Genomic DNA, 16,959 nt, shown 5'->3' on the forward strand with positions numbered 1-16,959 from the left:
TATTGAATTTAAAACAACTGTTTTACACAAGAAAGTAAATTGTGAGCCTTTTCTTTATGGTAAGTATTTAACTCTGTCGCGTCCATCCATTTCGATAACTGAAAATCGTTACGAGACTGCTGAAATCAAGTTCTTGTTTTAAACCAATCTTACTAAGCCGGCGCATCTCTACTGCTTTCTCACGCCACCCGTTGGACGAAGCAGCTCTGTGCTGCAATCAGTGACGTAATCACGTGTGCCTGCTGCCGTGTTTCAGTTGTGCTGAGGTTGTCCGACGGCACACACATCCTGCCACCACAGCAGTAACTGCGGCCGAGCAGCCTACGTGAAGTGTAAGTAAGCGCCTGTTGATCATGTGTTGCTAAGATATAACATCTGCATTGGTGTCCCTTAAGGTAGTCCGAAATCGCCAATGGCCTTGTTAATCAGCAGCTAGCCTAAAAAAACAGATTTAACTCGCAAAGTCGTTTACGGTACGTAAGCTGATCTGCTGCAAAATGCAGTATTTGTGAAGTTAAAGCCCTGATCATTCCTGTGAAAGAATCACGGCTGAAAGCTAAGGTTGATTCGAAGAGGTGAAATAGCCGAGGTTGCGATCGCGCTAGCTGGACTCGCGTGCGAACAATTGTCCTCTTTCACACGCAAGAGTTCCGCGGTACGGCGAACTGCTTTGTGCTGTGGTAACCGTTTTTTCACACGATCCAACAATGAGCCGCGCCTAGTAGCTGTGTGTCGGCGTGTCCAATTTCATTGTTCTAAGACATTCTTATGTAAATTAAGGTGCCAAATCTGTTACGGGAGTATCTCTGGTACCAATCCCTTACCTTATCACTGTGATTGTGAAATCTTAGTAGTCTGGCCTATGTATTTGATTCACAAATTATGTATTGTAAAAGTGTGATTGCATGTAACCTATCGTTCTCTACATTTTAGAACATACATTACAGCATATGAAACGTTGCTTAAAGTTTGGAAAAATTTTTAAACTTAAAAATCAGTGCATTTCTATCGCTGTAATGTGACAAGCAGACCTATAGCAGGTTTGAGGCGGGCAGTCATTTCTACAGTGGTAGATGAAAGTTCAGTGCTTTGTCTGCTCTGGACAATGGCTCCAGAGGGTCCACTGGGTTCGTTCCACAAATAAAAAAAAGAACAAATGTGAGTAGGACTAGCGCTTCGAGAGCTCCGTACAAACTTAGTAATCATATAGGTAAGCCGGCAGTAGCTTTCAGGAGTGAGTTAGTCAGTATTAAAAAATGTGACATAAACGATCGTATCTTTTGACTTTATTGACTTAGAAAATTAAATTTTTCATAACACCAAAGACTTTTGAACTTAGTACTTGCGTGTGTGTGAATTCCTCACGGACCAAACTGCTGAGGTCATCGGTCCCTAGACTTACACACTACTTAAACTAACTTATGCTAAGAACAACACACACACCCATGCCCGAGTGAGGGGTCGAACCTCCGGCGGGAGGGGACGCGCAGTCCGTGACATGGCGGCCTTAGTATTTAACGTAAATTTCAACTTGTAGTTGGGTCTTAACAGACGGATTGACAGACACAACAGCAATAGGAACGTTTGAGTCATTATTACAAATTAACAATTTTCAGGTTTTTTCCTATGCTTATACTGTGAAACCTTGCTCCTTGCCAAATATCAATTCTAGGTCAACGGGAACTATCCTATAGGTTTTTCTGAGTGAGTTTGACAGTGTCAAAACATCTGACGGACATGGCCGTTATCTTTTGATTGCATTGAATAATAAGAAGATTAAATGTTTCGTATCGCCAAGAGACTGTAAATTAACGCAAATTTCAAGCTGATACCTCTACTAGCTCCTGAGAAAAAGGGGCTTAACAGACGGGCTGGCGGACAGACAAACGAACAACAAAGTAATATTGTAAAGATTCCGTTTTACGGATTAAGGTACGGAGCGCTAAAAAGAAAATGGTTCGATGCTTTTCAGCTGCGGTTTGAAGGGGTTAGAATAAACAAGAACAAATAATTTTTAATTTCTACTGGATGTCTGTTAAGTTTCGACAATTGCGTTATCGGTTGAAGAGAAGTCTACAAACTTTATGATGAAAAGCACTATGAACTACAGTTTGACAAACACAATGTCTGATGAAACTTCCTGGCAGATTAAAACTCTGTGCCGGACCGAGACTCGAACTCGGGACCTTTGTCTTTCGCGGGCAAGTGCTCTACCATCTTTTTTTTTTTTTTTTTTTTTTTTAATCTCGTTTTGTTCGCTTTTGTTCGTTGTGTCTGCTCGGGACGGACGCCGTAAGACATCCATTTATGTTCGTTGTTGATCGATTGACTCAGTTTTTTTATTACAGAGGGCACGTAACCCCCTGACCGAACACGCTGACCATCTGAGCTAACCAAGCACGACTCACGCACCCTCCTCACAGCTTTACTTCTGCCAATACCTCGCCTCCTACCTTCCAAACTTCCAGAAGCTCTCATGGGAACCTTGCAGAACTAGCACTCCTGAAAGAAAGGATATTGTGGAGACGTGGCTTAGCCACAGCCTGGGGGATGTTTCCAGAATTGTCATTCTGGAGAATGTCTGATTTCAGAGAATACTACTTTTGTGCATATCTATAATCTTGCGCCATATCACAGATCTTTTCTGTATCAAAGCAATTAATTTCAACATCCACTTCCCACGAACAGGAAACATCGAACACACAACAAAGAATGGATGTCTTCTGTATTATCTGCTCATAGTCTCTTTCGTCGCTTTGCTTGAAGACTGCTAGTTGCCTCACATGTCACCATAGGCAGACACTGAACCATACTCAGCCGAATACGGAACGATTTTGAAAATTAAGCAGGAATAGCGGTCCGCCAACAGCCATTTCAGTGGCGTGTGTGCGGTACAAATTCACTTGCAATAGAATGTCCCATTGTGCATTATCCCTGGAACACTAAAGGGGGAAAATGTTACATTGCTCCTAACCATCGTAAATTTTAGTGTTCCAGATTTATGCAAAGTCGATCATAATTCATAGGTTATGCATTAGTTACTTGCAGTTATTAGATCTCTAATGATATGTTACGTACCAAATTAAGTACAAAATGCTCTGCTTTATACCCTACCGCAACTGCTTGCGTGCGGAGGTGCTTGTGACACACCGCCTTCGGTATGCGGCCAAGTTGATCATTTGCATCTATCATAAAGCGGGATGCGGCACGAATGGGGAAATTGAATTGTGTTGCACGATGGTTTCGATTGATAATAACCTTTTATTGTTACTGTTAACTTTTTACCTTTAGCAAATTTTACAGAATACCACATAGTGCTGCCTATAACTGAGCTATGTGGTCAGCAGTTTAATTAAACCTTAACCTATGCTGTATGACCAAGTGGTATATCAAAAAACTTCTTTTCCTCTAACAATCATAAAGTGTATCGCGACTGACCCTTACAAACATCCCCTGCGACAACTCGCCAAAGACTATGCCGACAGACTACCAGCGCCCTCGGCGATGAATACAGAGCAAACAGTCCCACTGTTGAAGCCAGAGATGCAGTTTCTTATTCTCAACTCACCCACATCACTGTTCGTTAGGCTCGTATGCATACACGGACATTCCGACGAGCTGCGAAGGATAGTACCTTACAACTTGAAGAAGTGCTAACATACGACTCTTGGTTTTGGTGGCAAAATTATGCAAACTACTCACATTGTCTACGATCCGTCCATATTCTTTTTCCACTGACTGGCGTTTCTTTGCAGATACAGCACTTTGGAAATATTATTAACGATTTCTTTTCAAAAACTGGATCTATAAAGTTGTGACACTGATTTGTAGCGTATCCTGATGTCTACACCGAGCAAGGTGGCGCAGTGGTTAGCACACTGGACTCGCATTCGGGAGGACGACGGATCAATCCCGCGTCCAGCTATTCTAATTTAGGTTTTCCATGATTTCGCTACATCACTCCAGGCAAATGCTGGGATGGTTCCTTTGAAAGGGCGCGGCCGACTTCCTTCCCTGTCCTTCCCTAATCCGATGAGACTGATAACCACGCTGTTTGGTCTCTCCCCCCCAAACAGCCCAACCCCCGAGGTCTACGCTACTTTGGAAGGTGATAATGTGGTTGCGATTTGGCGAAACCAGCGGGCGTGAATATTGATTCTTGGTCGTGAGCGGTAATTACCTTTGAGACTGGTCGTGGTGCGTTGATTAGCCAAGAATGCCTTTAAGGCGACAAAGACGCCATTATCAGCACCTCACAGAGTTGTAGCGAGGTCGAGTAATAGTGCTACGAGATGCCGGATCTTCCTTTTGCGATACTGCAGAAAAGCTTGGCGGGAATTTAGACACTGCACTCGATTGCTGGCAGCGGTGGTCACGAGAATGTACGGTCTCAAGGGTCCGGTCGGCCACGTGGCACTATAGACAGGGAAGATCATCGTATTCGGCGAATGGCTCTGGCGCATCGTACTGCATCTGCAGCAGCAATCTGAGCAGCAGTTGATACCACTGTGGCACAACGAGCTCTTACAAATAGGCTACTTACAGGACAGCTCCGAGCCGAACCTGGTCCCAAGCCAGCGCCATTTGCGACTTCAGTAGTATCACTGATTCCTGGGCATTCATGTTAATGCCAGTCATGATCAAAATATTTGCTATAAACTGCCTGTATTATACGTTAATATGCAAATAGAAATAAGATATCAGATCACCTGAAGTTTGTTCTTGTAGTAATTTATTTATTTATTTTATTTTGTGCTCTGATGTTATCGCCAGTCCGATTAAAATATTTGCCCTTATATGTCAAGATATTTGTTACAAGCAACAGTTTTAAAGCGCATGCTGGTTACTGGAAAAGTCTCGCTGTTCAAAAATGGTTCAAATGGCGCTGAGCACAATGGGATTTAACATCTGAGGTCTTCATCTACATCTACATGATTACTCTGCAATTCACATTTAAGTGCTTGGCAGAGGGTTCATCGAACCACAATCGTACTATCTCTCTACCATTCCACTCCCGAACAGCGCGCGGGAAAAACGAACACCTAAACCTTTCTGTTCGAGCTCTGATTTCTCTTACTTTATTTTGATGATCATTCCTACCTATGTAGGTTGGGCTCAACAAAATATTTTCGCATTCGGAAGAGAAAGTTGGTGACTGAAATTTCGTAAATAGATCTCGCGGCGACGAAAAACGTCTTTGCTTTAATGACTTCCATCCCAACTCGCGTATCATATCTGCCACACTCTCTCCCCTATTACGTAATAATACAACACGAGCTGCCCTTTTTTGCACCCTTTCGATGTCCTCCGTCAATCCCACCTGGTAAGGATCCCACACGGCGCAGCAATATTCTAACAGAGGACGAACGAGTGTAGTGTAAGCTGTCTCTTTAGTGGACTTGTTGCATCTTCTAAGTGTCCTGCCAATGAAACGCAACCTTTGGCTCGCCTTCCCCACAATATTATCTATGTGGTCTTTCCAACTGAAGTTGTTCGTAATTTTAACACCCAGGTACTTAGTTGAATTGACAGCCTTGAGAATTGTACTATTTATCGAGTAATCGAATTCCAACGGATTTCTTTTGGAACTCATGTGGCTCACCTCACACTTTTCGTTATTTAGCGTCAACTGCCACCTGCCACACCATACAGCAATCTTTTCTAAATCGCTTTGCAACTGATACTGGTCTTCCGATGACCTTACTAGACGGTATATTACAGCATCATCTGCGAACAACCTAAGAGAACTGCTCAGATTGTCACCCAGGTCATTTATATAGATCAGGAACAGCAGAGGTCCCAGGACGCTTCCCTGGGGAACACCTGATATCACTTCAGTTTTACTCGATGATTTGCCGTGTATTACTACGAACTGCGACCTTCCTGACAGGAAATCACGAATCCAGTCGCACGACTGAGACTATACCCCATAGGCCCGCAGCTTGATTAGAAGTCGCTTGTGAGGAACGGTGTCAAAAGTTTTCCGGAAGTCCAGAAATACGGAATCAACTTGAGATCCCCTGTCGATAGCGGCCATTACTTAGTGCGAATAAAGAGCTAGCTGCGTTGCACAAGAACGATGTTTTCCGAAACCATGGTGATTACGTATCAATAGATCGTTCCCTTCGAGGTGATTCATAACGTTTGAATACAGTCCCCTATAACTTAGAACTACTTAACCCTAACTAACCTAAGGCATCACACACATCCATGCCCGAGGCAGGATTCGAACCTGCGACCGTAGCATAAGCGCGATTCCGGACTGAAGCGGCTAGAACCGCTCGGACAGCGGGTGGCTGCATCCATATCGACAGATAAGCAATAGTCATGGCGATACATTAAAGCGTGTTCCATCTTTTTGTCATAGGCGGTTACACAGGTTATTAATTTCACGTTTGTAATGGCCTATCTCTTGCTTACTTTAACCTGTGATCTTGCAACGTTAATCACTTACATGTGTTACATAGACAAACATATTCTCGGAATTTCATTACCCTGCATTAATAATGTCTTGGTGTAGAGATTCTTACGTCAGTGTAAAATACTGCTTCAGCCTGTTAAAAGTCATAAATCACTGATTTTTCGTACCTCTTAAAAGGGGTTTCACGTGTCGTCTTCACATTTGGAGGCAATACTGATATTGTCTCTGCAGTGAGCTACAAATTCTTTCAAACTCCTCCGTATCATTTCGCAGATATTGAAAGGACCGTAGAATCCCTGCACCAATTCTTGAATCATATCAGTGGGAGTGCTGTACAGTTAACTATTGAGATGACCTGAGTCAGAAAAACCCAGAGGACTGAGGTGGGGTGACTTTGGGGGCCAATGTACAGGCTGTATTTGACTACAGGCTGTATTGGACCTATCCATCTTGAACGAAATTGATGAGTTGGATGTCTTATATTAGCAGTAAGATGTCTCCGAGCCACTTCATGCGTCTAGCAAATTATCCAGCGTTGCGCAAAGTAACTTAGGACTTGGGTGTGTGGTGTTTTTTAAAAATATATACATTTATGTTTTGATTAAATTATTACTCTCTTGGGAAGATTCAGAAATCTGTTGAGAGTTTTGCACCACTTCTTGGCGGGAAGAGCAAAGATTTTTCAAAAACTTAAGTACTGTATGTGATAGCTTATACGTCACCTGAAATCGTTTGCAGAAGGCGTAATGTTCTCAAGATTAAGAACAGAGTTCGCATTGCCACTTAATTTGTTTGTGAGGTGATCATGTTCGATCACGACCGGATATGAGACAAAGCAACTACGAACAGAGACACCTAAGGGACCAGACAGAGCTGGGAATTTTCTTTGCTATACTACATCACACATTAAAAGAAATTGGACTTAAATCACAAACAAGGTAACTGGCAATGCGCCTTCTGCCTTAACGACGTTTGCCGACATGCAGTCGGTCCCTGGTAGCTGTATGAAAACTATAAAAACGCCGTTATTTCTGTTGCCATTAATAGGAGATGGATAGCATGGAAATACTTTAAGTAATAAGCAGGCACTACAGCATTTGAGAGCACAATAACCAATTTAATAACCTTAGTCAGTATTGCTAACAATAGGCCCCGTAACATATCAATTTTCTATCTCGCCGGCTGTTTCTTTAAATAAAGTCCTATAAAATTTTCGACATTTCATCTTAGCTGCACACACAAATTCTTACAGACCGCTGAACAATAGTAATATTTTTAATAACTAATTAGTGATTGCGGACCACGCCACGTAAGCGTCTACCGTGGTAAAAGAAGAGGATTACGATTCTTCAGCTGTCAAAAAATAAGAAACAGAGAATATCGATACAGTTTATGAACAATTCGTATTCTGCGCCGTGGCGCGTACGATATTGTTTGAAATATGAGGTGGTCGCTAAGAAACTTTACACAAATTGTATGGCTTTTATGAGCCTGCGTGGTTAGATTATCGAATGTAAGTTTCTTTAAGCTATCGAAACAGATACTAATATTACAGGTATAATTTGAACCAAGTTAGATGGGGACTCAATCGAAAAGTCTACATTTCAAATACATTTATACCAGCTGGGACTATATTTCATAGTGAAGTCAGTGGCGGCTCCTAAACAAACATTCGTAATTATCTCACCAAAGACATGTTTGCAGGCCATTGTTTACTGGGACGTTTGGAACTTAACTGGAAATAAATTCGCAAATGCAAATATCTTAGCTTCAACTGTATTAGGCTTTGATATACTACTTATTAGTGAAAAATTTGTGTTGGACTGGACACGAACCCGTATTTCCCACTTATCGCTAGCAGTTGTCTTTACGACTTCGGCTATACTCGCACGCCTATCGGACTGACCCAAACGTCCATACGAGTATGTCACGTCTTCTATTTCCTTATACCATTGGAACTTTACACGGATACCCGAAGTTGTTAAGGTGACCTCTCGTGATAAGCGGGAAATCCGAGGTATAGTCCCGGTCCGGCAATAGTTTTCCAGACATTCGCAACTGCAAATTTATTTAGAATTAATTTCGTACAGATGTCGGTCGTCAATTGAACAACAGACAGACATTAACCACGGTCTCAGCAGACGGCGTACTTGCTGAAGCAAAGATACAGCGTGAGTATCGATATTCCCGAAGCACGTCTTTGCTAGTCTGGGGTGAGATTGCGTAACGAGACTTTCCGGTGGCACGGAAGCGCCTGGTGGGAATAGACACTATCTGTACGACCATGTGACCAAGGCGATGCGGTACTGATGGCCTGCTCCTCAAGCTGTGAGTAACGTAATCTCCGCACTCCTTGTACGTGCTCCGCGAAAGGGCTTTTGCTCATTCCTATCGCTTTCTTTATTTCGTTGTATTGAAGACACATTCAGGCTGTATTACAGCCACAGAATTTAGATTAGATGGTTTTCGCGAATCTTCTGTCTTGCAGGTACCTCTTCAAGCAGTTAGGCTTTTTAACTGCACGGTCGCACGAGGGTTATTCGGAAAGTAAGGAACGATAAGTCGCGAAATGGAAACCACAGTGAAAATCAAAACTGTTTTATATGCAACGGTTAGCTACAACTTTCAGCTACTGATCTTCATAGTTGCCGATCCGATTTTGGAAAAAAAAAAAAAAGATTCAAATGGCTCCGAGTACTATGGGACTTAATTCTGAAGTAATCAGTCCCCTAGAACTTAGAACTACTTAAACCTAACCAACCTAAGGACATCACACACATCCATGCCCGAGGCAGGATTCGAACCTGTAACCGTAGCGGTCGCGCGGTTCCAGACTGTAGCGCCTAGAACCGCTCGGCCACACAGACCGGCTGTTCAATATGCTGTAAGTTGGTCTAGGCACTGTGGGACTTAACACCTGAGGTCATCAGTCCCCTAGATTTAGAACTACTTAAATCTACCTAACCTAAGGACATCACACACATCCATTCCCGATGCAGGATTCAAACCTGCGACCGTAGCAGGAGCGCGGTTCCGGACTCAGGCGCCTATAACCGCTCGGTCACACCGGCCGGCCGGCTCCGATTTAGAAGTTTGTCGTAGTGTTGTACCAATTTTCCAATACCCTCGTTATAGAAGGCAGCCACCAGTGCTTTCCGCCAATTCTCTTCGCGGGCCTACAGCTCGTTGTCTGTGCAAAAATGTTGTCTTCATAGCCTGCGGTTCATATGAGCAGAGATGAAACTGAGAGGGAGACAATTACGGGCTGTATTGTGAGTAATCAAACATTTCCAACTGAAAACGATGCAGGAGCATCTTCATTGCCCCTGCGGAATGCGACTAAGATTTGTGTTGGAGAAGAAAACGCACGACAGTTATGTAATGTTGGATGCAAAGCTTCAGGCGAAATTTCTCACCAGGCCCTCGTACTTGGCGGAAGACACTATTGTTCTAGGTATCTTGATGTGCTCCCTGTGCGCTGAGAACTAAAAAAGAACGACGTAACGCGATCGACGGGCATACTAGAGATACTACCCAACCCACCTGTGCAAAACTTCATCGGGTTTCACTGTGGTTTTCATTTCGCGACCGATCGTTCCTTACTTTCCGAATAACCCTCGTACGATGGCATTCAATAAGCAATAGAACACATTTTCTTTTCACCGCCAATTTCGATGGAAAAAAATGTGGAATTTCTTGTGGGACTTCGTGGAATAATTCGCTTCATCCTCTGTAGTTTCATGAGGTTCCTCTAGATGGCAACGCTGTACATAGCTTTCGCAGTGGCGTCTGCAACGGAGGCGCATTCCAAACAGAGAGCTATCATTGAGTTTCTTTTGGCGGAAGACCAGAGCATCGCAGATATTCACAGGAGCTTGCAGAACGTCTACGGAGACCTAGCACTGAACAGAAGTACGGTGAATTATTGGGCAAGGCGCGTTTTCACCGCAACAAGGTCCCGCAAACCTCTCTGACCCCCGGCGGGCTGCCGACAGCTGTGCTACTCTCAGGAAATTGAAGAAACGACTGCAGCGTGTTGGTCGCCACAAAAAGTGCAAACGAACTACTTCTCCTTGACTATGCAAGGCCTCACACAAGTTTGCGCACCCGAGAGGGACTCGCAAAACTTCTTTGGACTGTGCTTCCTCATTCATCCTACACCCCGGATCGTGCACCTTCAGATTTTCATCTGTTTCGCCTAAAGAACAACTCACTCCTCGGGACGCAGTACGTGAATGATGGGAGGGTTATTGATGCAGCAAGACGTTTGCTCCGACGTCAACCAGTAGAGTGGTACCATGCGGGGCATACCGGCCCTCCCAGTTAGGAGATGTAAGGCCGTCGCACTGAAGGGAGATTATGTTGAAAAATAGGGTTTTGTAACCAGGAGAGTGTGGAAAAGTAGGTGCATTGGAATCCTGAATAAAGCCAACCTGCTTTCAGAAAAAAAATGTTGCATTACGTATTGAGGGCCCGTCGTATATTCGCTAACGAAATTCGTCAAAAATAATCCGACAATTTGAGAAAAACGGTAATGTACATACCTTCAACACTGACAAAAGTATGACCGTCATTACCGATTATTAAAGCTGTTCTTAGCTCAGATAGAATTTCAATACACACCAATAAAAATTTTGGATCATTTGCCCAATAACATGAATTGTGTAACAGGTATCAAAGCAAGTTTTAAATATAATCTAAAATCATTTCTTCTCGACAACTCCTATTTTAGGAGGGAATTTGTTTGAAAACTTATAAAATGACTTTTATCTTAATAATATGAATATTTATATATGTGTTTTGAGAGAGAGAGAGAGAGAGAGAGAGAGAGAGAGAGAGAGATTGATTTTTGATTGAGATTTTTCCTTTAAGTCGTAGCTGGTACCTGAATTTTGGTTGCTGCCTCCTTGAATGAACAGCTTCTGCACCAGTTGGTGACGTATTACAATTTGGAGGAAGTTATTGTTCTTTAAGGTTTAAAGTGCGACTCTGTTAGTTACTTGGCCGTATTGCGGATCGCTTTGAGCCCAAGTTTTCGTAGCTTTTCATACCTAAGGGACCACTGTTATAAGTAAATAAGATCAAACAGCAATCTGCTTTTCGTGAGAAAAGGAGATTGCTTGGCACACAAACTTCCTTCAAACTACACGTCCTGCCACATCAAAATTGGTCAGTGGAGTTCAGCACCATACTATTGTGCAAGAACATAATCCAATTACTGTAATTAAGAAATTATGCGAGGTTGTTGTTAATTGAATGAAAACTATAGAGAATGCATTTATTTTCCTGTATTTTAGTGAACTTTGTACACTTACAATTATATCGATTGATAGACGGTGACGACAATGTTCACCTCGTTTTCCAAAAACAAGATATTTCTGTTCTTCACTTCCAAAAAATTTGTGTACATAAATGTTTGGCAACTCTTACACATACTTTACTCGGTTATATCACTAAAATATCAATTTTCATTCAATGCACCTATACGTTCTGAGCGACGGCTTAGCAACACGTCCTCTTTCCACAAGATACAGATTAACAGTTCCTTTTTTTAAATAAATCAATTGTCTTGTTTTTTAGAGTCCATAGTCAAAATTCACAACTACTGTCGTTGCGGGGATAGTGCGCTAAAGAGTTTCTTGCTGTCCAGCTGCGCTTCACTTCAAGTACAGTTTGAATCACATTTACATTTACGATATTTACATACATTACTGAGCTTCTCAGTATAAAATCAGACACAAATTAGTTTAAAAAAGGGGCAGTGAAGCTCACATAACATTACAAACTGGTAGCATGTGAAGAAACTTCTTTTTAAGTGTACTTCCATGAGCAGGATTAAAATTAGTGTTCATTGATATTAACACTAATAATGTACATATATCCTATAAACTCAATCGTTCCACATCATTTCGATAAAGTAATCGTTCAAATGACCTATGGAACATGTAACTAACTACATTAGAATGCTTAACGACCGACCGGTACTTTAACAAGTGTTCTGGCCAACATTGAAGGTTTTGCTTCATCTATTCGTTCTTGATATTTTGTGATACCTATTCTTAATCTATTTTTCAACGTCTTTTTGTAATTGTAATCATCGTTAGCAGTTCGTGAGACTTTAATTTTCGTAACTCGTGGTCACGCATTGTCTGCCTTTAATATTCGCCCACGTGCGTGCTTGCCTTCTGATCGGAACCGTCATTACGTTTATGTTCGTCTCAACATAGATAAATTTGAAACTGTAGCTACTGATGCGCACACCGCTTCATAATCCCATAACCTACGGACTACCTTTTGAAAGGTCACAATTTCGGATTTTTGTAACATTCAGCTCCAAGTATTTACCATTGTGCAAACACACCTGGTACACAAATGTTCTTTCTTTCAGCGTAAGTGTACTCGAAGCACGAGTCTGTGAAATGTGGCACAGCTACACAGCGGGATTCCGTTGCGCAAATTAAATGCTGATTCATTTCAGGACTATATGAGGTATTGTTAATGCATGTGAGTTAGGAGCCTCGCCCAGTAGTAGAGGTACTGTCGACTCTTAACAAGCAAGTTAAAAAATGAAAGCACGAAAGTTTCATTCAGCCAGTAAAAGCACGAAACTTTAACATTTTTCCGTCTGTTATCGAACACTTTCAGGGTGTCAGTTTTCGCTAGTAATAGCGATCCACCACGTATATGTACTTTTTTTTCACTGTAGGCTTGTAAAGATCTCAGGAATCACCTTAAATAGAAATGACTTGCTTCTCTTCTTAATATTTAGCAGTGGAATAAGAGTTGAACATTCAGTACTGTTGCAGAGGAATTTCTGTTTAGTACTTACTTTAAAATGCAGTGGTCATAAGATTTAAATTTATTTTTAAAGATCTTTTCAAGACCTCCAAGGAAATGAAAGTCTGGGGGGGGGGGGGGGGGACAGGGTGTAAAGGGAGAGGGGGCAAATGGAATGTCGCTTGCGAGAGGCGAAAAAATGTTCCCGAACCGGCCCTGTTTCAACAGTTTTTATTTTTCTTCTTGGAATACAGCCTTCTACTCTGATAATGTGTAGTTAATTTTCCACAGTAGATGTGACAGTCTTTTAGACTGTAAGCCAGCTGGGTCACTTGGTGGCGATTACAGAAAATTGACAGCAACATTTGCTGTTAGTCCAGCCTTATAGAATGGCTCAGACTTCTGCAAATAATGATGATGATAATGATGTGATGATGGCGTGATGATGATGGCGTGATAATGATGGCGTGATGATGATGGCGTGATGATGATGGCGTGATAATGATGACGTGATAATGATGGCGTGATAATGATGATGGCGTGATAATGATGATGGCGTGATAATGATGATGGCGTGATAATGATGATGGCGTGATAATGATGATGGCGTGATAATGATGATGGCGTGATAATGATGATGGCGTGATAATGATGATGGCGTGATAATGATGAGGATGGCGTGATAATGATGAGGATGGCGTGATTATGATGAGGATGGCGTGATAATGATGAGGATGGCGTGATAATGATGAGGATGGCGTGATAATGAAGATGATGGCGTGATAATGAAGATGATGGCGTGATAATGAAGATGATGGCGTGATAATGAAGATGATGGCGTGGTAATGAAGATGATGGCGTGGTAATGATGATGGCGTGGTAATGATGATGGCGTGATAATGATGATGATGGCGTGATAATGAAGATGATGGTGTGATAATGAAGATGATGGTGTGATAATGAAGATGATGGTGTGATAATGAAGATGATGGTGTGATAATGATGATGATGGTGTGATAATGATGATGATGGCGTGATAATGATGATGATGGGGTGATAATGATGATGATGGGGTGATAATAATGATGATGATGATGATGATGATGATGGGGTGATAATGATGATGGGGAGATAATGATGATAATGGGGTGATGATGATGATGGGGTGATGATGATGATGGGGTGATGATGATGATGATGGGGTGATGATGATGATGATGGGGTGATGATGATGATGATAATGGGGTGATGATGATGATGATGGGGTGATGATGATGATGATGGGGTGATGATGATGATGATGGGGTGATGATGATGATGATGGGGTGATGATGATGGGGTGATGATGATGGGGTGATGATGATGGGGTGATGATGATGTGATAATGATGATGGGGTGATAGGGTGATAATGAAGATGATGGGATGATAATGATTATGGGGTGATAATGATGATGGGGTGATAATGATGATGGGGTGATAATGATGATGATGGGGTGATAATGATGATGATGGTGTGATAATGATGATGATGGGGTGATAATGATGATGATGGGGTGATAATGATGATGATGGGGTGATAATGATGATGGGGTGATAATGATGATGATGGGGTGATAATGATGATGATGGGGTGATGATGATCGGGTGATAATGATGATGATGGGGTGATGATGATCGGGTGATAATGATGATGATCAGGTGATAATGATGATGATCAGGTGATAATGATGATGATGATGGGGTGATAATGATGATGATCAGGTGATAATGATGATGATGTGATAATTGTTATGAAGTGGTTGAAAGACAGAAAGAAAAAACATAGTGAACAGATGGAAGAATACTGAAAGGAAAAAGAACAATGAATAAGGAACTCAAAATGGCACGTCGACCTTGGTTGGCCCTCCAAGAAGAGGAGGGGTAAATAATGGTGATGATTCCGTGACAGTCTATCAGAAGGTCAAGACTATCAAAAGCTGATTATTCTGTCCACACAACAGCAGGAGCACGAACACTGAGGTTTTCTTGTGCCTGAATCACTAAAATTTCTGGCTAGGGGAGGCTACCGTCGACGATCCATAGATTTCGACGTGTTTTAACGCACTGATTAAGGCTCACTGAAAAGCAGCTCTTGCAAAAGGGTTTGGGTCATTAGGCCTTAGTTCCCGAAAACACATCATTGTGTATTATCGTTCAGTCTCTTTCTGAAAATTTTGGTGACAATACGTAGGATGATAAATATCATAAAAGAATTCAAAACATACAAATCTTCTACATTTTGCATATTAAGACACTTTGGCGCATGCATATTATTTGTTTCGTCTGAAAGTACCCGAAAATAAACTAGGATTATATGATAAACTAGGATTATATTATATTACGCGTTAGTGCGTAATTAATTAGCAAATAGACTACCTTGAATGATAATATGAAACAAAACGCGTATGATTATCCATAACTGCATATCGTATTATTCTTACCTACATTAAATTATCTTTCAATTCTTGCACAAAGTAAAGTTAATCTGCAATTTTATTAAATGTTATTAATTAGTCGTGGTAAGTAATCGTTCTAATCGCTGCACCAACTTCCCACTTGGAAGTAGTAAAGCACTTAAAGGTGATGACTGTATGTTGTTATCTTTTGAAAACTCAGTTATAGTGGCTTTACGGACACCTTCAGAGAGACTAAATGGCTTAATTTCTACATCTACATCATACTTCCCAAGTCATCTTATGTTAAATGGCCGAGGATACTTCTAGTACCATTAACTGGTTCCCCCACCTGTTCCACTCGCCAATGGCACGTCGCAAGGAGGAGTGGCGGCAAGCCCTGTATTTCAATTCCACTCCTAAGTGTGATAAAAATAACTGGCAAAAAGTTGCATGGGGCCACGGCTCTTCCTGGTTCTCTATTTCTCTATACTATCTATCCCTGCGGTGTTTTTCTCGAATTTTATGCAATCACAATATGAGGAATATTTAAGTGTTTAGCAGATCCAGAAGATTTACGGAGTGCATGCACGGAAAACTAAAAATCCTAATGAAAGTCGGAAGTCTGTGATATGGAAACGTTGCCCCATGACATTTGCTTCTACAACTGCTGTTGAAATTGCAGCGTTGATACATTTTTAAAATTTTTAACTGTGCTAGTTTTGGCAGACTACGAAGTCTACAGAGGCTAGAATTTGATCCAGGAGCTTTCACACTGTCGATATTGAAGGAAATCGATAACAGAAGAACTGCAGCTTACATTGTTGCTACTCACTTTGTAAATTCAATTAACCTAAGAAGCCAAGCAAAGAAAAGACTGCTTGAGAATGAAGAAGAGAATGCATAAGGTATGCACTATTCACCCAGATAAAATAAAGACTATTGTAAACGCTGTCAAATAATTGCTTCAGGATTCCAATAACTTAAATTTTCGATACTTTATGTACCGCTCCCTCACAAATCACTGACGTTATAGTATTTAAAGTTGTCAGGCAACTACTCAATACTACAGTGAAAGATACTGTGGGAGGTATTTTCATTTAATGTGATAATAAGACATTTATGAAAGAGAAAAGCATAAAATTTGGAGCATTTTTTCACAGATATTTGTACAGCTGTAAAAATTCAGGAGAAGATATCAAAATTCTATTCCATAGATGAACGGTGTATCAAACTTTCTACAAAAATGCATTAGTTTAGTTCTGATGGATTTCTGAAAAAGGAACAATTTTACTTGATTTTTGAAAAAAATTCCGTTGTTTGTAATT

At 41.4% G+C, this 16,959-nt stretch overlaps 1 protein-coding gene across 1 annotated transcript in view; it reads left to right on the plus strand.

Annotated features, from left to right (window-relative positions):
- Positions 1-255: 255 nt before the first annotated feature.
- The window catches only part of LOC124594907 (alpha-methylacyl-CoA racemase), a 168,592-nt gene continuing 151,888 nt past the window's right edge, over positions 256-16,959 (plus strand). The window contains exon 1 of the mRNA XM_047133385.1: positions 256-332. The gene's annotated coding sequence lies outside the window, so the exon portion shown is untranslated. The remainder of the gene's footprint in view (positions 333-16,959) is intronic.

The sequence above is a fragment of the Schistocerca americana genome, chromosome 2 (genome assembly GCF_021461395.2).
Source record: "Schistocerca americana isolate TAMUIC-IGC-003095 chromosome 2, iqSchAmer2.1, whole genome shotgun sequence".
Taxonomy (NCBI): domain Eukaryota; kingdom Metazoa; phylum Arthropoda; class Insecta; order Orthoptera; family Acrididae; genus Schistocerca; species Schistocerca americana.